This window comes from Oncorhynchus mykiss, chromosome 20 (assembly GCF_013265735.2).
Source record: "Oncorhynchus mykiss isolate Arlee chromosome 20, USDA_OmykA_1.1, whole genome shotgun sequence".
Classification (NCBI taxonomy): Eukaryota; Metazoa; Chordata; class Actinopteri; order Salmoniformes; family Salmonidae; genus Oncorhynchus; species Oncorhynchus mykiss.
In genome coordinates, this window is record NC_048584.1 from 7654641 (window position 1) to 7668420 (window position 13780).

The 13780-nt window shown below is 43.1% G+C and overlaps 1 pseudogene; it reads right to left on the reverse strand.

The window, feature by feature from the left end:
• Positions 1-13: 13 nt before the first annotated feature.
• LOC110498730 lies at positions 14-8059 on the reverse strand (annotated as a pseudogene).
• Positions 8060-13780: the final 5721 nt, after the last annotated feature.

Consider the following 13780-nt stretch of genomic DNA (forward strand, 5'->3'; position numbering starts at 1 on the left):
AATATATGAATACTTATGTTTTTGTATCGTATCGTACCTTCCCGGCATCCCTGCTCTTGGCTCTAATCTTGTTGAGCTGGGACTCTGCAATGTCAGCCCTCTCCTCTGCCTCCTCCAGGTCATGCTACATCTTTCTGCACTTAGTCAGGGGGGTGTTGGCCTGCTCTCCCTAGAACAACACCACCAGACCATAATACAAGAAGTCAGGGATTAACAATAACAACCAGGTACTTTCTCATTATGTCATAGGTCATTGATCTAAGCTTACAGCTTCCTCAGCCTGACGTTTGTAGGCCTTCACTTTCAACTGCAGCTTGTCCACCAGGTTCTGCAGCCTTTGGACAGTCTTCTTGTCCTCTTCGGTCTGCAAGCAGAGATCAGCAGATCAATCAGTGAGGTAAAGGAAATTAGATCACTTCTGATTGAATCAGATTTCTCTGAACTCATTTCTCTACTATCTGGTAGGTGAGCTTCTTGACTCCCCGCTCATATTTTCAGACTCCTTTCATGGCATCAGCTCTTTTTTTCTGCTCAGCCTCCAGTTCTAATTCCAGCTCACGCACCTGCCAGTGAGTGGATCACATCACAAGTAGTCAACACTTGATGAATAGTTTCAGGCTTCCTCTGGGATATGCTTCCATTATAGCAGCTAAAAAACAATGATTTCACTATGCCTCCAGCCTAGCAGCTCTGGGAGACAGCACCATCTGCCGGTGGGTCATTAGATTAATCTAGAATATTTGAGTCCCATACTATGATAATCTTGTGAAAAGGGGATGGGTTACCTGAGCCTCCAGTTTCTGGAGCTGCTTCTTGCCGCCCTTCATGGCCAGGTTTCCAGCCTCATCCAGACGGTGCTGCAGGTCCTTGACTGTGACCTCCAGGTTCTTCTTCATCCTCTCAACATGACCACTGGTGTCCTGCTCCTTCTTCAGTTGTTGGTTTTACATGACATGAAGGTAAAATATTGTGAATCTTTGCTTGATATGACACAGCGATGGCTTTCTCGGCTTTCTCAGCTCCTGCTCAACCATCTTGCGGCTCCTCTCCGTCTGCTCCAGGGCAGCCCTTAGCTCCTCCACTTCGACCTGCATCAGGGAGCTCCTGCGCTCCACCATGGCTGCCTGCTCCCTCAGCTCTTCCTGGCTACGCAGAGCCTCATCCAGGTGCAGCTGGGCATCCTGAGGAGAGAAATAAACTCAACTTTATAATAAAGTTAATTAGTAAGACATTATAGATTCATATTATGTAGAAATGCTTTGAATGCATTACCTTGTGGTCTGCCTGGACGTTTCTCAGCTGTTTCAGGGCCTCAACAACCTGCCTGTTGGCGTGGCTCAGCTGAACCTCCATCTCGTTGAGATCGGTCTCCATCTTCTTTTTGATCTTCAGGGCATCGTTTCTGCAGAGGGTCTCAGAGTCTAGGACCAACTGGATGGTGTCAACGACATGCTGGTTGTTTAGTTTGATTTGCTCCATCTCCTCCTCTTTCTTCGCCAGCCTCCTGTCCACCTCATCTTTGTCCTGGGTTATCTCCGGCTGGATACAAAGGATCTTGGATTCTTCGTGTTCCAAAGAGGCCTAAAATAATTGGATAAATTGACAAAAAAACATTTTTGGGGGGAGGGGGGGATGACAATGACGAAACAATATATGTTATTCATGCTGAAATCATTCCATTGATTATTGACATTTTCATATTTCAGGACATTTCTCCATTGGCATCAAACCTCGGCCTCCTCCAGAGCAGATTGGATCTCAGATTTCTCTGTTTGCTTCTTGTTCTTCTCCAGTTCATTGCTATTCTCACCAACTTGTTCCATCAGATCAGATATTTCCTCTGGAATAACATTAGTATCATAGTTAGTTACAGATCTGAAGTTTAAACCTGCAGAGACACAGACTATTGTCTAGTTAGCATGCGTTGCAGGTTCTTGTTCTCTCTCTTCATGGCCTCCAGGTTCTCCAGACATTCCTCATAGGAGTTCTTTATTTTGAAGAGTTCAGTGCTGAGGGAACAAGACTCTTTCTGGGAACCTTCCAGCTCAGCTTGACTCTCCTCATACTTCTGCTTCCATTCAGCCACAATCTAAGGAGGGTTTGAAAGATATTGGCAAAACATTGGTAGTCCAATTTAGTGTAGTCTACTACTTAAGGGTTAGAATTGGTGGGTGACTGATACACTTTTGTTTTATGGAGGTCGCTACATGTAAATTCAATACAAGTGTATTACCTTGTCATAGTTCCTTTGCTTTTTATCCAGGACAGCTGCTTGACTATTTGCACTCCACATGAGCCATGAGGTCCACCACATCTCCCTGCAGCCTCTGCTTAGTCTTCTCCAGAGAGGCACACTTGGCATTCACAGCCTCAATGGCCGCCTCAGCATCCTGGAGTCGCTTGGCAAGTTTCTTCCTGGGGATATGAATGTCCTTCTTTAGTGTTGAAACACAATGTTTCTTGGCCTCATGAAGGTGAGCAGTACATTTCTAAAGTACAATATTTAAAAGGCCTGTATCTTCTGACTCACTTAACCTACTCCAGGTTATCAGTAAGCTGGATGGCATCAGTCTCATATTTGGCTCTCCACTGAGCCACCTCTACATTGGCTTTGGACATTCCCCTCTGCAGCTCTGCCTTGCTCCTCTTCAAACTGCACCCTCAGCATCTCACAGTCATGGCGAGATGATTGGACAGCATGGGCTAAGGCACTATTAGCTTTTACAGAAACAAATTAAAGCAGATCAAGCATCCACCTTTTGTCACGGGTGTGATTTGGGGTGGGCATTCTATGTTTTGTTATCTATGATTTTGTGTTTCTATGTTTTGGCCGCGTATGGTTCTCAATCAGGGAAGCTGTCTATCGTTGTCTCTGATTGGGAACCATACTTAGGTAGCCCTTTTCCCTCCTTTCTGTGTGGGAAGTTATCTTTGTTTGTTGGCACTATTGCCTTAAGCTTCACGGTTGGTTTTGGATTGTTTATTGTTTTTGTCGGCGTCATCCTAAATAAAAAGGGAATATGTACACTCACGCTCACACACCACGCTACACCTTGGTCCAGTTCTTTCAACAGCCGTGACACCTTTACACCAAAAGATGGGAGTTGGTTATCCTTTTTAAGCATGTGTAGAGCTGTGTACTTTCTTTGACTTTTTTTTTTTTACTCTTTAGAGGTCTAGATATGAATGAATTCTTCAAAGTAGATTTTTAAAACAAACCTTTGTTTCTTCTTCAAGCTGCCTATTCAGCTCTTCAATTTGTTGAGTGAATTACAACTTGGTCCTTGACATCTGAGAAAGTATCTTTCTCGTCAAGCCGGCGGGAAAACTTGCCTTTCAAATTAAAGTATTGCAAGAACATTTGTTAGAACAGGCCCTCTTTAATTGTGGTCCAAGTGGTGGATTATTGCCAACTCAGCATGATGTATTTCCTACCCTTCTCAGTTTGAAGTCTTGCTCTTTGAGTATTGAGATCAGTGAGCTGGCGAGTGTTCTCATCGTGTTTGGCCTTGTAATTGCACAGCTGGTCATCCAGAGCATGACACATCTTCTAGTAATTTGCCTTAGAAAAATAATAAGCAATGTAATCTGTTTTCATGAATTAAAAAAGTATGAATGCATATTTCTGTAATGGAATGAGATTGTTCTCTACCTTGGATTTGGACACTGATTCCATCTTCACTCTTTTCTTTCTCCAGGTTCTGCTTGATACGCTGCAGATTGTCAATGTGCTCTCCCAGCTCTGCCACGGTGTCTGCGTGTTTCTTACGCAGGGCAGCAGAAGTAACCTCATGGTGCAGAGTTGACTCCTCCAGGTCACATCTCAGTTTCAGAAACTCGGGCCTCTCACCTCTTGTTCACCTCAATCTGAGCAATGGTGGCTCCACCAGCTTCTTCAAGCCTCTCGCTGATCTCTTTAAGTTCCCTGAAGAGATCAGACCTCTGTTTATCCACCTTAGCCCTGGCAGCACGTTCCGCCTCAATCTCCTCTTCCAGCTCCTCAGTAGAGGCCTGAAATAAAGTATTGAAGGAAACATTTTAAACACAGAAAGGGCTTAATCTTGAAGGCAATATTTTCTCGTTGAGGACCTGGAGCTCCCTGATCTCTTTCTGAGACTGAGCTGACAAACTTTGCTCGTCCTCAATTTTGGTGAGAAGCTGGCTGAACTCAGCCAAGTCAAACCATATGATTAGAGTTTATATCAAAATCACATGTTCTAGAATATTAATGGATGAATAACTGAAGTGTTTATTGTACCTTTTCAGTCGATCCTCCAGCTGCTGCTTGTCGTTCTCCAGATCCATTACAGATTATTGTGTCAGTTTCAGATCCCCTTCAAGCTTTCTCTTTGTCCTTTCAACATCCATCTGTATCTTTTTTTTCTTGCTCCAGAGAACGCTCAAGCTGTAAAACGAAGCAGGAAGTATGTTTAATAGTGAAACCTATCCAGAATAAAAGCTAATAAAGCTCAATGTTTAGACTTACATCATCCACTTATTGCTCCAGCTTAACTTTGGCTTTGGTCAGAATGTTGACTTTGTCTTCCTCTGCCTGGAGGTCATCCAAGGCTTGCTGGTGGGTCTATTGGAGGGCTTTCTTGTCCTTGGATTATTTTCCAATCGTCTCATCTAAACCTCACATTTCTTCTGTCAAATTTTTCACCTGAAGGTTTTTTGAAAAAAGACACGTCAGTGAATGAAGGATCATACCTTTTTTAGAAAACAGACCCATTCATGAAAGACATTCACCCTGTTTTCAGTGACATGTTTCTCCTTCTCCACTTTGGCCAGGGTGAGTTCCAGATCATCAGCTCAGAGCACTCATCCTCTATCTTCCTCTTCTTGGAAGTTAGTTCAGCATTGATTTCCTCCTCATCCTCCAGCCTCTCACCCAGCTCTTTGGCTTTGGTCTCCAGTTGGATCTTGTGCTTGATGAGGCCCTCACATCTCTCCTCTGCATCCACCAGACCTTCAGTTTTCTGGGAAGAAAATGTCTCAAACAAAATATAATATTCTGTTGATATTTTCTATTGCATCCTGATAACCTTGCTTTTTGATGTGATAAAATGACTCTGGATCTCTAGAGCAAGTCATCCAATGTTGTAAGAACATTGTTTCCTATCCTTTGGCACTCAAGAACAATACTTACAGCCTGAACTTGCAGTCACAGGTCATTCTTCTCCTGGAGCAGGGTCACCAATTTGGCCTCCAGCTCGTTCTTCTTGGTCTCTGCTTTGACCAGGTTGTCCTGGCACTTGCCAAAATCCACTAGTCTAAAAAAGTACAGTTTTATAGCTTCTTTAATCAGAACTAGTTTTCAGCTGAGCTAACATAATTGCAAAAGGGTTTTCTAATGATCAATTAGCCTTTTAAAATTATAAACTTGCTTTAGCTAACACAATGTGCCATTGGAACACAGGAGTGATGGTTGCTGATAATGGGCCTCTGTACGCCTATATAGATATTCCATAGAAAATCTGACGTTTCAAGCTACAATAGTAATTTACAACATTAACAATGTCTACACTGTATTTCTGATCAATTTGATGTTATGTTAATGGACAAAAAATGTGCTTTTCCTTCAAAAACAAGGACATTTCTAAGTGACCCCAAACTTTTGAACGGTAGTATATATATATATTTTTTATAATTAAATTTAAAGTTTCCACCATATTAGAACAATTCTATCAGATATGTGTAGGGGAGTGAATAATGGTAGGAGGGGGGAACAACTTTCTGGAGTGACATGCATCCCAGGTTTTTACCCTCAGCGCCATCCGGTTCCGCCTGCTCCTCTCGCTGCTTCTGCTTGAACTTCATGTTCCCATAATGCATCACAGCACCAGTCAGCTTGTAGATGCCAATCTTCTCCTCTGAGGTGAATCCTAGGACGTCAATAGCACTCTAGAAGCACATCAGTGGACAGTGTTTTTTTTAATGAACGAAACAGAGCATTTGTAAGGGATCCTGATCAAATCAAGAATTAGGAGACAAATTCAACACATTTTCTGCAATTTCAGTTTGATTTAGCCCAAGTTTCTCTCCTTACGTCAGTAGACAGCAGTTCATCACAGTCATCGATACTAGCCACAACAATTTCCCCTTGGCTGATAAACAGGAAGTCATAAGGGTTGGTGGTGATGAGAAGAGTACCTATGAGCTCAGGCTTCTTGTTGGACATGAAGAAGATGTGGTAGCTCCTCTCTGCTGACAATTGGAATGTCACCCTGGATTTTTCCAGGAGATCTGCCAGAGCAAAGAGAACATGTCTGTGCTGTGTATCATGTGTATGTCATCGTATAAAATAGATGTTTCTGAGCCAAATGTGGCATACAACTTCCGGTAAGACTTTATTTGGATAGTCTGTAGAGTATCTGCAGATGGACTATCAGACTTTCAACTAACAATCTACTAACCCGAACCCTAGCCCTAACCTCTGTCCTAACCCTAAACTTAACCCTTACCCTAACCTTAACCATTTCCCTAACCCTTATTCTAAACCAAACCCCAACCCTAACCATAACCTTAGTAAGCAGCTGCTTATTAAACAGTCTGTTGACAGTATGACCTGGAAAACCCGGACTATGCAAATAAAGTGTGACCCAACTCACAAGTCTCAAAATCAGCGGAAGACAGTTTTCCTATAGTTCCAAAGTGAATTCTGATTAATTTTCCCTGAACAGAGAGAAAACAAGACGGTAATGACCTTGATGACTTAACAATGATGACAAATAAATGGCACCATATGACATAGACAGACATACTGATTTACAAAGCGAGAGGAGTTGTCGTTCCTGACGGTCTTGGCATTTCCAAAAGCCTCCAGCAGAGGGTTGGCTGAGATGATCTGGTCTTCCAGGATTCCCTACAGGTAAGATACAACAGACCAGTCAGCCAATCAAGTAACATTCATTCATTCAATCATAAAGTACAGCAGATTATCTGTCTGTTTAAGAGAACTACTAAAGGCATGTTCTTTGTATAGCTGTCTGAACAGTGTTTCTTGAGAGGAAAATGAAGATGTTGAGTTCTACTTGCATGCATTTTGCCTGGACCCTCTTTCTGCTTGTCCCCATTTCCAGACACTGCAATGGTCGCAAAGTACTGGATGACACGCTGGGGGTTCACAGTCTTCCCTGCACCGGATTCTCCACTGAGAGAAACACAAAGCACATCCATAAAAAAAACACAATGTTTCTTCCTGTTGAAGAACTTAAGTCTGTTGATTTTCAAGTTCCAATACTGACGTGATCAAGATGGACTGGCACTCGCTATCTAAATGAAAAGGAGCATCACAATCATGAGAGGAACATACTGCATATGAACAGACGACAAACTAATAAATTACATTGAAGAACTTCAATCCTACCAGTCAGCATAAACTGATAGGCACTGTCGGAGATGGAGAAGATGTGGAGTGGAGCTTCCTGACGTTTCTTCCCTCTATAGGCCACTACCACCTCCTGGTTGTAAACTGGTAACCACTTATAGGGGTTCACAGTGACACAGAAAAGCCCAGAGTAGGTCTGAAAACACAGCAGTGATTGTAACATCCGTTTAAGGAGAGTTATGTGGAAAGGGTGAGCTTTGGAAACAAACTCAACTTCAGACAAAGCACAACCTTCACTCGTGTCAAATGTGACTTGCATAGATCATCCATGCTGCGTGACGCTCTTTGAGATTATACAACACAGCGGCCTCATCGAAGTGGGTCATCAAGACTTCGTCTTCCTTCACTGTTACAGTCTATGTTTAGGAAGAAGAAATAGATACATTTCTGGAAAATACTCGATCTCGATTGTTTACATCTTTTTTTTCACATGGCACTGTACTAGTTCAATTAGACATAACTCAATGCTCCCGCTTCAGTCTTAAAGGTTGCTTTGCTGCCCTCTTTGCTTTGTAGAGTGCCTTTGACATACAGCACCTTAGGCTCAGACACAAACACAGCCGTCTTGGCATCAAAGGGTCTGTTCTGTGCTTCTATCCTCTCTCTATCAGACTTCCGGAGGTATGGGGAAGCTTCCCCAAACACACCCATCTCAGCATCTGAACTCATCTTTGTAAAGCACCCTGGACGGGACTGGGGGGACAGAGATGGAAGTTGGAAAATAAATTTGTCAATTGAACTGAAGAATAAGAATGACTTTTAGACCACAAGAGGCTGCTGAGGGGAGAACAGCTCATAATAATGTCTGCAAAGGAGCAAATGGAATGGCATGGAAACCATGTGTTTGATGTATTTGATACCATTCCACTCATCACGCTCCAACCCTTACCATGACCCCATCCTCCTGAGTTTTAGACACTTACCTCCCTCTGATGATAGAATTCATGTATGAGATCCTTTCAGTAATGTGTGTTCCTATAAAAGAGAAGTCAGATCACTCATCAAATCAATAAGATCACAGTAAAAATGTCTAGCAATGCTTTCATTGGAACGTAATGGAAGTTATCACAAGGCACAAGTACACTATACTTCACAGAGTTTGAAAGGCCTTAACAATATGTTACTGTAATTTAATTATTCCAATATGTTTTCATTAATTGAATTCCCTTAATCTATTTTATGAGAATTTGTAAGATTCTTGTTTGTTTAAAATTATGGAGACCAGTCTTATCAATAATAGGTAACAGAATTTATTCTCGGAGCGCGCTGCCACGTTACCACGAGCAACAGTTTATATACAATAACATGACGTCATTTCATTGCTTCTAGAATGAATCCCCTCCTCCCGACCTAGAATTAAGTGAGTTTAAAAGTTCATTCCAACTCACTAACACACTCACAGGTCACACAACATAACTGAATTAACTCTTGACCCCTCACCATTATCGATCACCACTTAGCTGACAGTTCTAATTAACAGAAAACCTAGGAATGCACTCACTGTCTTATCTAAAACACCCCAGAGCTCAGTTTCGTCGGTTCAACCATAGGTTAACGACCCTATCTGCTTACTTAACCCACTCCTCTCCAGGCTAGTTTGGAATGATGTTCTTTATATTTAATTACTCCTTGTCCATGTCACACAATCCCTTCTTATGAACTCATATTGTTAATCAGATATAATAAAACTGAGTATAAGTTTACTTAGTTACAGTTCCGTTTAAAATGAGAATATTGTTCAGTCATTTATTCATAATATCCCTAACACAATAGCACCTCCAATCGAAAAATGTAGATGTCTGCTTCTCCTCCTCCTTTTATAAGGTTCCCTTTGGCTCAAGCGGAGACTGGACAAATGCCTATATTTGCATCAAAGCCCCTTGAGAATGTGTGGTTTGATGGAGGTGATGAGATTGGTATGTGATATTAAGGCAAATTAATGTCACTCAGCTTTTGTCACAAATCTGCAGGGAGCAGCTGCAGCTCAGGGGGAGATCTCATAGAACAGACTCAGAGGAGAGTGACCTCTGAGATACATCCTTGGGACAGCAGCCTCTGATGCAAGGGTCTCCAAGGTTTTCAACATTACCTTGTTGACTCTTCTATGCAGAGAAACATAATGTAATGCTTTCTTAAGAATCATGCAGACCTTTGTATTACAAGAGGTGTCAGTGAGGGCTCCAAAAGCTTAATGGCTGACTTAAATAACTCAAATCCATCTGATTTGTGATTGCTGTGATTGGGCTTATGAATTAACGCATAGCTGGTTTCTCCTTCAATGCACATTCCTTCAATAGAGATTCCTGTAGGCTCTTCACAGAAGCCTCTGAGATGAGTGGATGAGGGCGTGGCCGAGATTTGGTCCTCCAGGTCCAGCATCTCACCATGAATCAGCTTTGAGTACAAATGGACAACACCCAAGATGTGTATTGTGCTATGCTGTACTTTACTGTGCTGTACTGTACTGTAAAGTACAACACAGTAAAGTCCTTGTTGATAATTACTGTACTTTAGAAAGCCATAGAATATTATGTATAATTACATAAACAACGGCGCCGCAGAAGGGGCAGATGGAGCGGTCTTCTGGTCAGGCTCCGTAGACGGGCACATCGCCCACTGCTCCCGAGTATACTACGAGCCAACGTCCAATCTCTTGACAACAAGGTAGACGAAATCAGAGCAAGGGTTGCTTTCCAAAGAGACATCAGAGATTGTGACATTCTCTGTTTCACGGAAACATGGCTCACTTGGGATTCGTTATCAGAGTCGGTACAGACACCTGGTTTCTTCACACATCGCGCCAACAGAAACAAACATCTCTGTGGTAAGAAGAAGGGCGGGGGTGTATGCCTTATGATTAACGAGTCATGGTGTGACCATAACAGCATACAGGAACTCAAGTCCTGTTCACCTGACCTAGAATTCCTTACAATCAAATGCCGACCGCATTATCTACCAAGAGAATTCTCTTCGATTATAATCACGGTCGTGTACACCCCACCCCCCCCCCCCCCCCCCCCCCCTAAGCAGACACCTCGACGGCCCTGAAAGAACTTCATTGGACTCTATGTAAACTGGAAACCACATATCCTGAAGCTGCATTTATTGTAGCTGTGGATTTTAACAAGGCTAATCTGAAAACAAGGCTCCCTAAAATTTATCACATATCGAAAACGCAACCCGGGCTGGGAAAATTCTGGATCATTGTTACTCTAACTTCTGCGACGCATACAAAGCCATCCCTCACCCTCCTTTCGGCAAATCTGACCACGACTCCATTTTGTTGCTCCCAGCCTATAGACAGAAACTAAAACAGGAAAGCTCCTGTGCTCAGGTCTGTTCAACACTGGTCCGACCAATCTGATTCCAAGCTTCAAGATTGCTTTGATCACGTGGACTGGGATATGTTCCGGATAGCATCGAACAACAACATTGATGTATACGCTGATTCGGTGAGAGAGTTTATTAGCAAGTGCATCGGTCATGTTGTACCAACAGCGACTATTAAAACCTTCCCCAACCAAAAACCGTTTTGAGGACAATACAGTGCCACCAACACGGCCCGCTACCAAAACCTGTGGACTCTCCTTCACCGCAGCCAACGTGAGTAAAACATTTAAACGTGTTAACCCTCGCAAGGCTGCCGGCCGAGACGGTATCCCTAGCCGCGTCCTCAGAGCATGCGCAGACCAGCTGGCTGGTGTGTTTACGGACATATTCAATCAATCCCTATCCCAGTCTGCTGTTCCCACATGCTTCAAGAGGGCCACCATTGTTCCTGTTCCCAAGACAGCTAAGGTAACTGAGCTAAACGACTATCACTAGCACTCACTTCCGTCATCATGAAGTGCTTTGAGAGACTAGTCAAGGATCATATCACCTCCACCCTACCTGACACCCTAAACCCACTCCAATTTGCTTACCGCCCCAATAGGTCCACAGACGACGCAATCACACTGCACACTGCCCTAACCTATTTGGACAAGAGGAATACTGTAAGAATGCTGTTCATCGACTACAGAATTTAACACCATAGTGCCCTGCAAACTCATCATTAAGCTCGAGACCCTGGGTCTCGACTTCGCCCTGTGCAACTGGGTCCTGGACTTTCTGACGGGCCGCCCCCAGGTGGTGAGTGTAGAAAACAACATCTCCACAACGCTGATCCTCAACACTGGGTGCGTGGGGTGGGTTCTCAGCCCTCTCCTGTACTGCCTGTTCACCCATGACTGCATGGCCATGCACACCTCCAACTCAATCATCAAGTTTGCAGACGACACTACAGTGGTAGGCTTGATTACCAACAAAGACGAGACGGCCTACAGGGAGGAGGTGAGGTCCCACGGAGTGTGGTGTCAGGAAAACAACCTCACACTCAATGTCAACAAAACAAAGGAGATGATCGTGGATTTCAGGAAACAGCAGAGGGGGCACCCCCCTATCCACATCGACGGGACAGTAGTGGAGACGGTGGAAAGTGTTAAGTTCCTCTGTGTACTCATCACGGACAAACTGAAATGGTCCACCCACACAGACGGCGTGGTGAAGAAGGCGCAACAGTGCCTCTTCAACCTCAGGAGGCTGAAGAAATTTGGCTTGTCACCAAAAACACTCACAAACTTTTACAGATGCACAATCGAGAGCATCCTGTCGGGCTGTATCACCGCCTGGTATGGCAACTGCTCCGCCTACAACCGAAAGACTCTCCAGAGGGTAGTGAGGTCTGCACTACACATCACCGGGGGCAAACTACCTGCCCTCCAAGACACCTACACCAGCCGATGTCACAGGAAGGTCAAAAAGATCATCAAGGACAGCAACCACCCGAGCCACTGCCTGTTCACCCCGCTATCATCCAGATGGAGAGGTCAGTAGAGATGCATCAAAGCAGGGACCGAGAGACTGAAAAACAGCTTCTATCTCAAGGCCATCAGACTGTTAAACAGCCACCACTAACATTGAGTGGCTGCTGCCAACAAACTGACTCAAATCTCTAGCCACTTAATCATTAAAAATTGGATGTAATACATGTATCACTAGTCACTTTAAACAATGGCACTTTATATAATGTTTATATACCCTACATTACTCATCTCATATGTATATACTGTACTCTATACCATCTACTGCATCCTGCCTATGCCGTTCGGCCATCGCTCATCCTATATTTATATGTAAATATTCTTATTAATTATTTTACACTTGTGTGTATAAGGTAGTTGTGGTGAAATTGTTAGATTAATTGTTAGATATTACTGCATGGTCGGAACTAGAAGCACAAGCATTTCGCTACACTCCCATTAACATCTGCTAACCATGTGTATGTGACCAATAAAATTTGATTTGATTTTGTAGTTTAAAAAGCCTAACCCTTCATGTTTCTCTTCTAACAGACAACTGCCTCAGTATATCTAATTTGTTAGAGTGCTAACATGCATTGGAGTCAGGGCTGAAAATGCAGTCAGTGGTTCTGTCACTCATTGCAAGTTTAATAACGTCATCAGAAGGAGTTAAGAGAGATGGTAACTGGTAAGAGAAGTGATAAATCATGAACAAGAATGCTGTGAACCCTCAGCGTATGCTGCCCCCTATCCAGGCAAGGTTACTATGGTGTTACTTAGGAGACGTAATTGAATGAATACATTCCTGGAGGGCCAGCTGTCCTAAAGATGACAGTGAGAAGGGATCTTAGGGTTGGGGATGCGCCTCATCTCCTCTACCCCTGCCCTTGTTCATTCCCCTTTGTCAATCTCAGACATTCAGGTCAATATGAGAGTTTTCAGAAACTCAGAAAAATAGTAGCATTGCTTCTGAAAAGTCTGTAAGCATGTATTTATTTCCTGAAATATGCCAAATTCAAGTGAGCCCTGGCCAAGAAAGCAGCATACACATATTTGCACACAACACAACATAAAACATAACTATGGGTGGAAGTTAAAACAGTGCAAAGTGCATACAACTTCAAAGAGCAGGTTTAAAAACGTGCAACCTCTGGTCAACAGCCCTCCAATGTCAAACCATCAATCAGAATAGAATGATGTCGTTTTAATTCCTTCTGCAAATTGTTCCAAGATGACTGAGCAGCAAATCTAAAAGCATTCTGACCAAACTCCGTTTTTTGTGTTGGGAACATTCTATAAAATACAGTTCTGTGGTCTCAAACAAAAGTGTCTACCTGAAGCGGAGTAGGGGGTTGCTTTCTTGATCTTGAGAATATCCTTTGTTTTGTTTTCTCTGCCGTTTAAAGGCCCAGTGCAGTCAAAAACTTGATTTTTCTGTGGTTTTAAATACTGTATTTTTCCACACTGTAAGGTTGGAAGAATACTGTGAAATTGTGAAAACGACAATAATTCCTTTTTAAGAGTACAGTAGGAGCTGTTTGAAAAGACT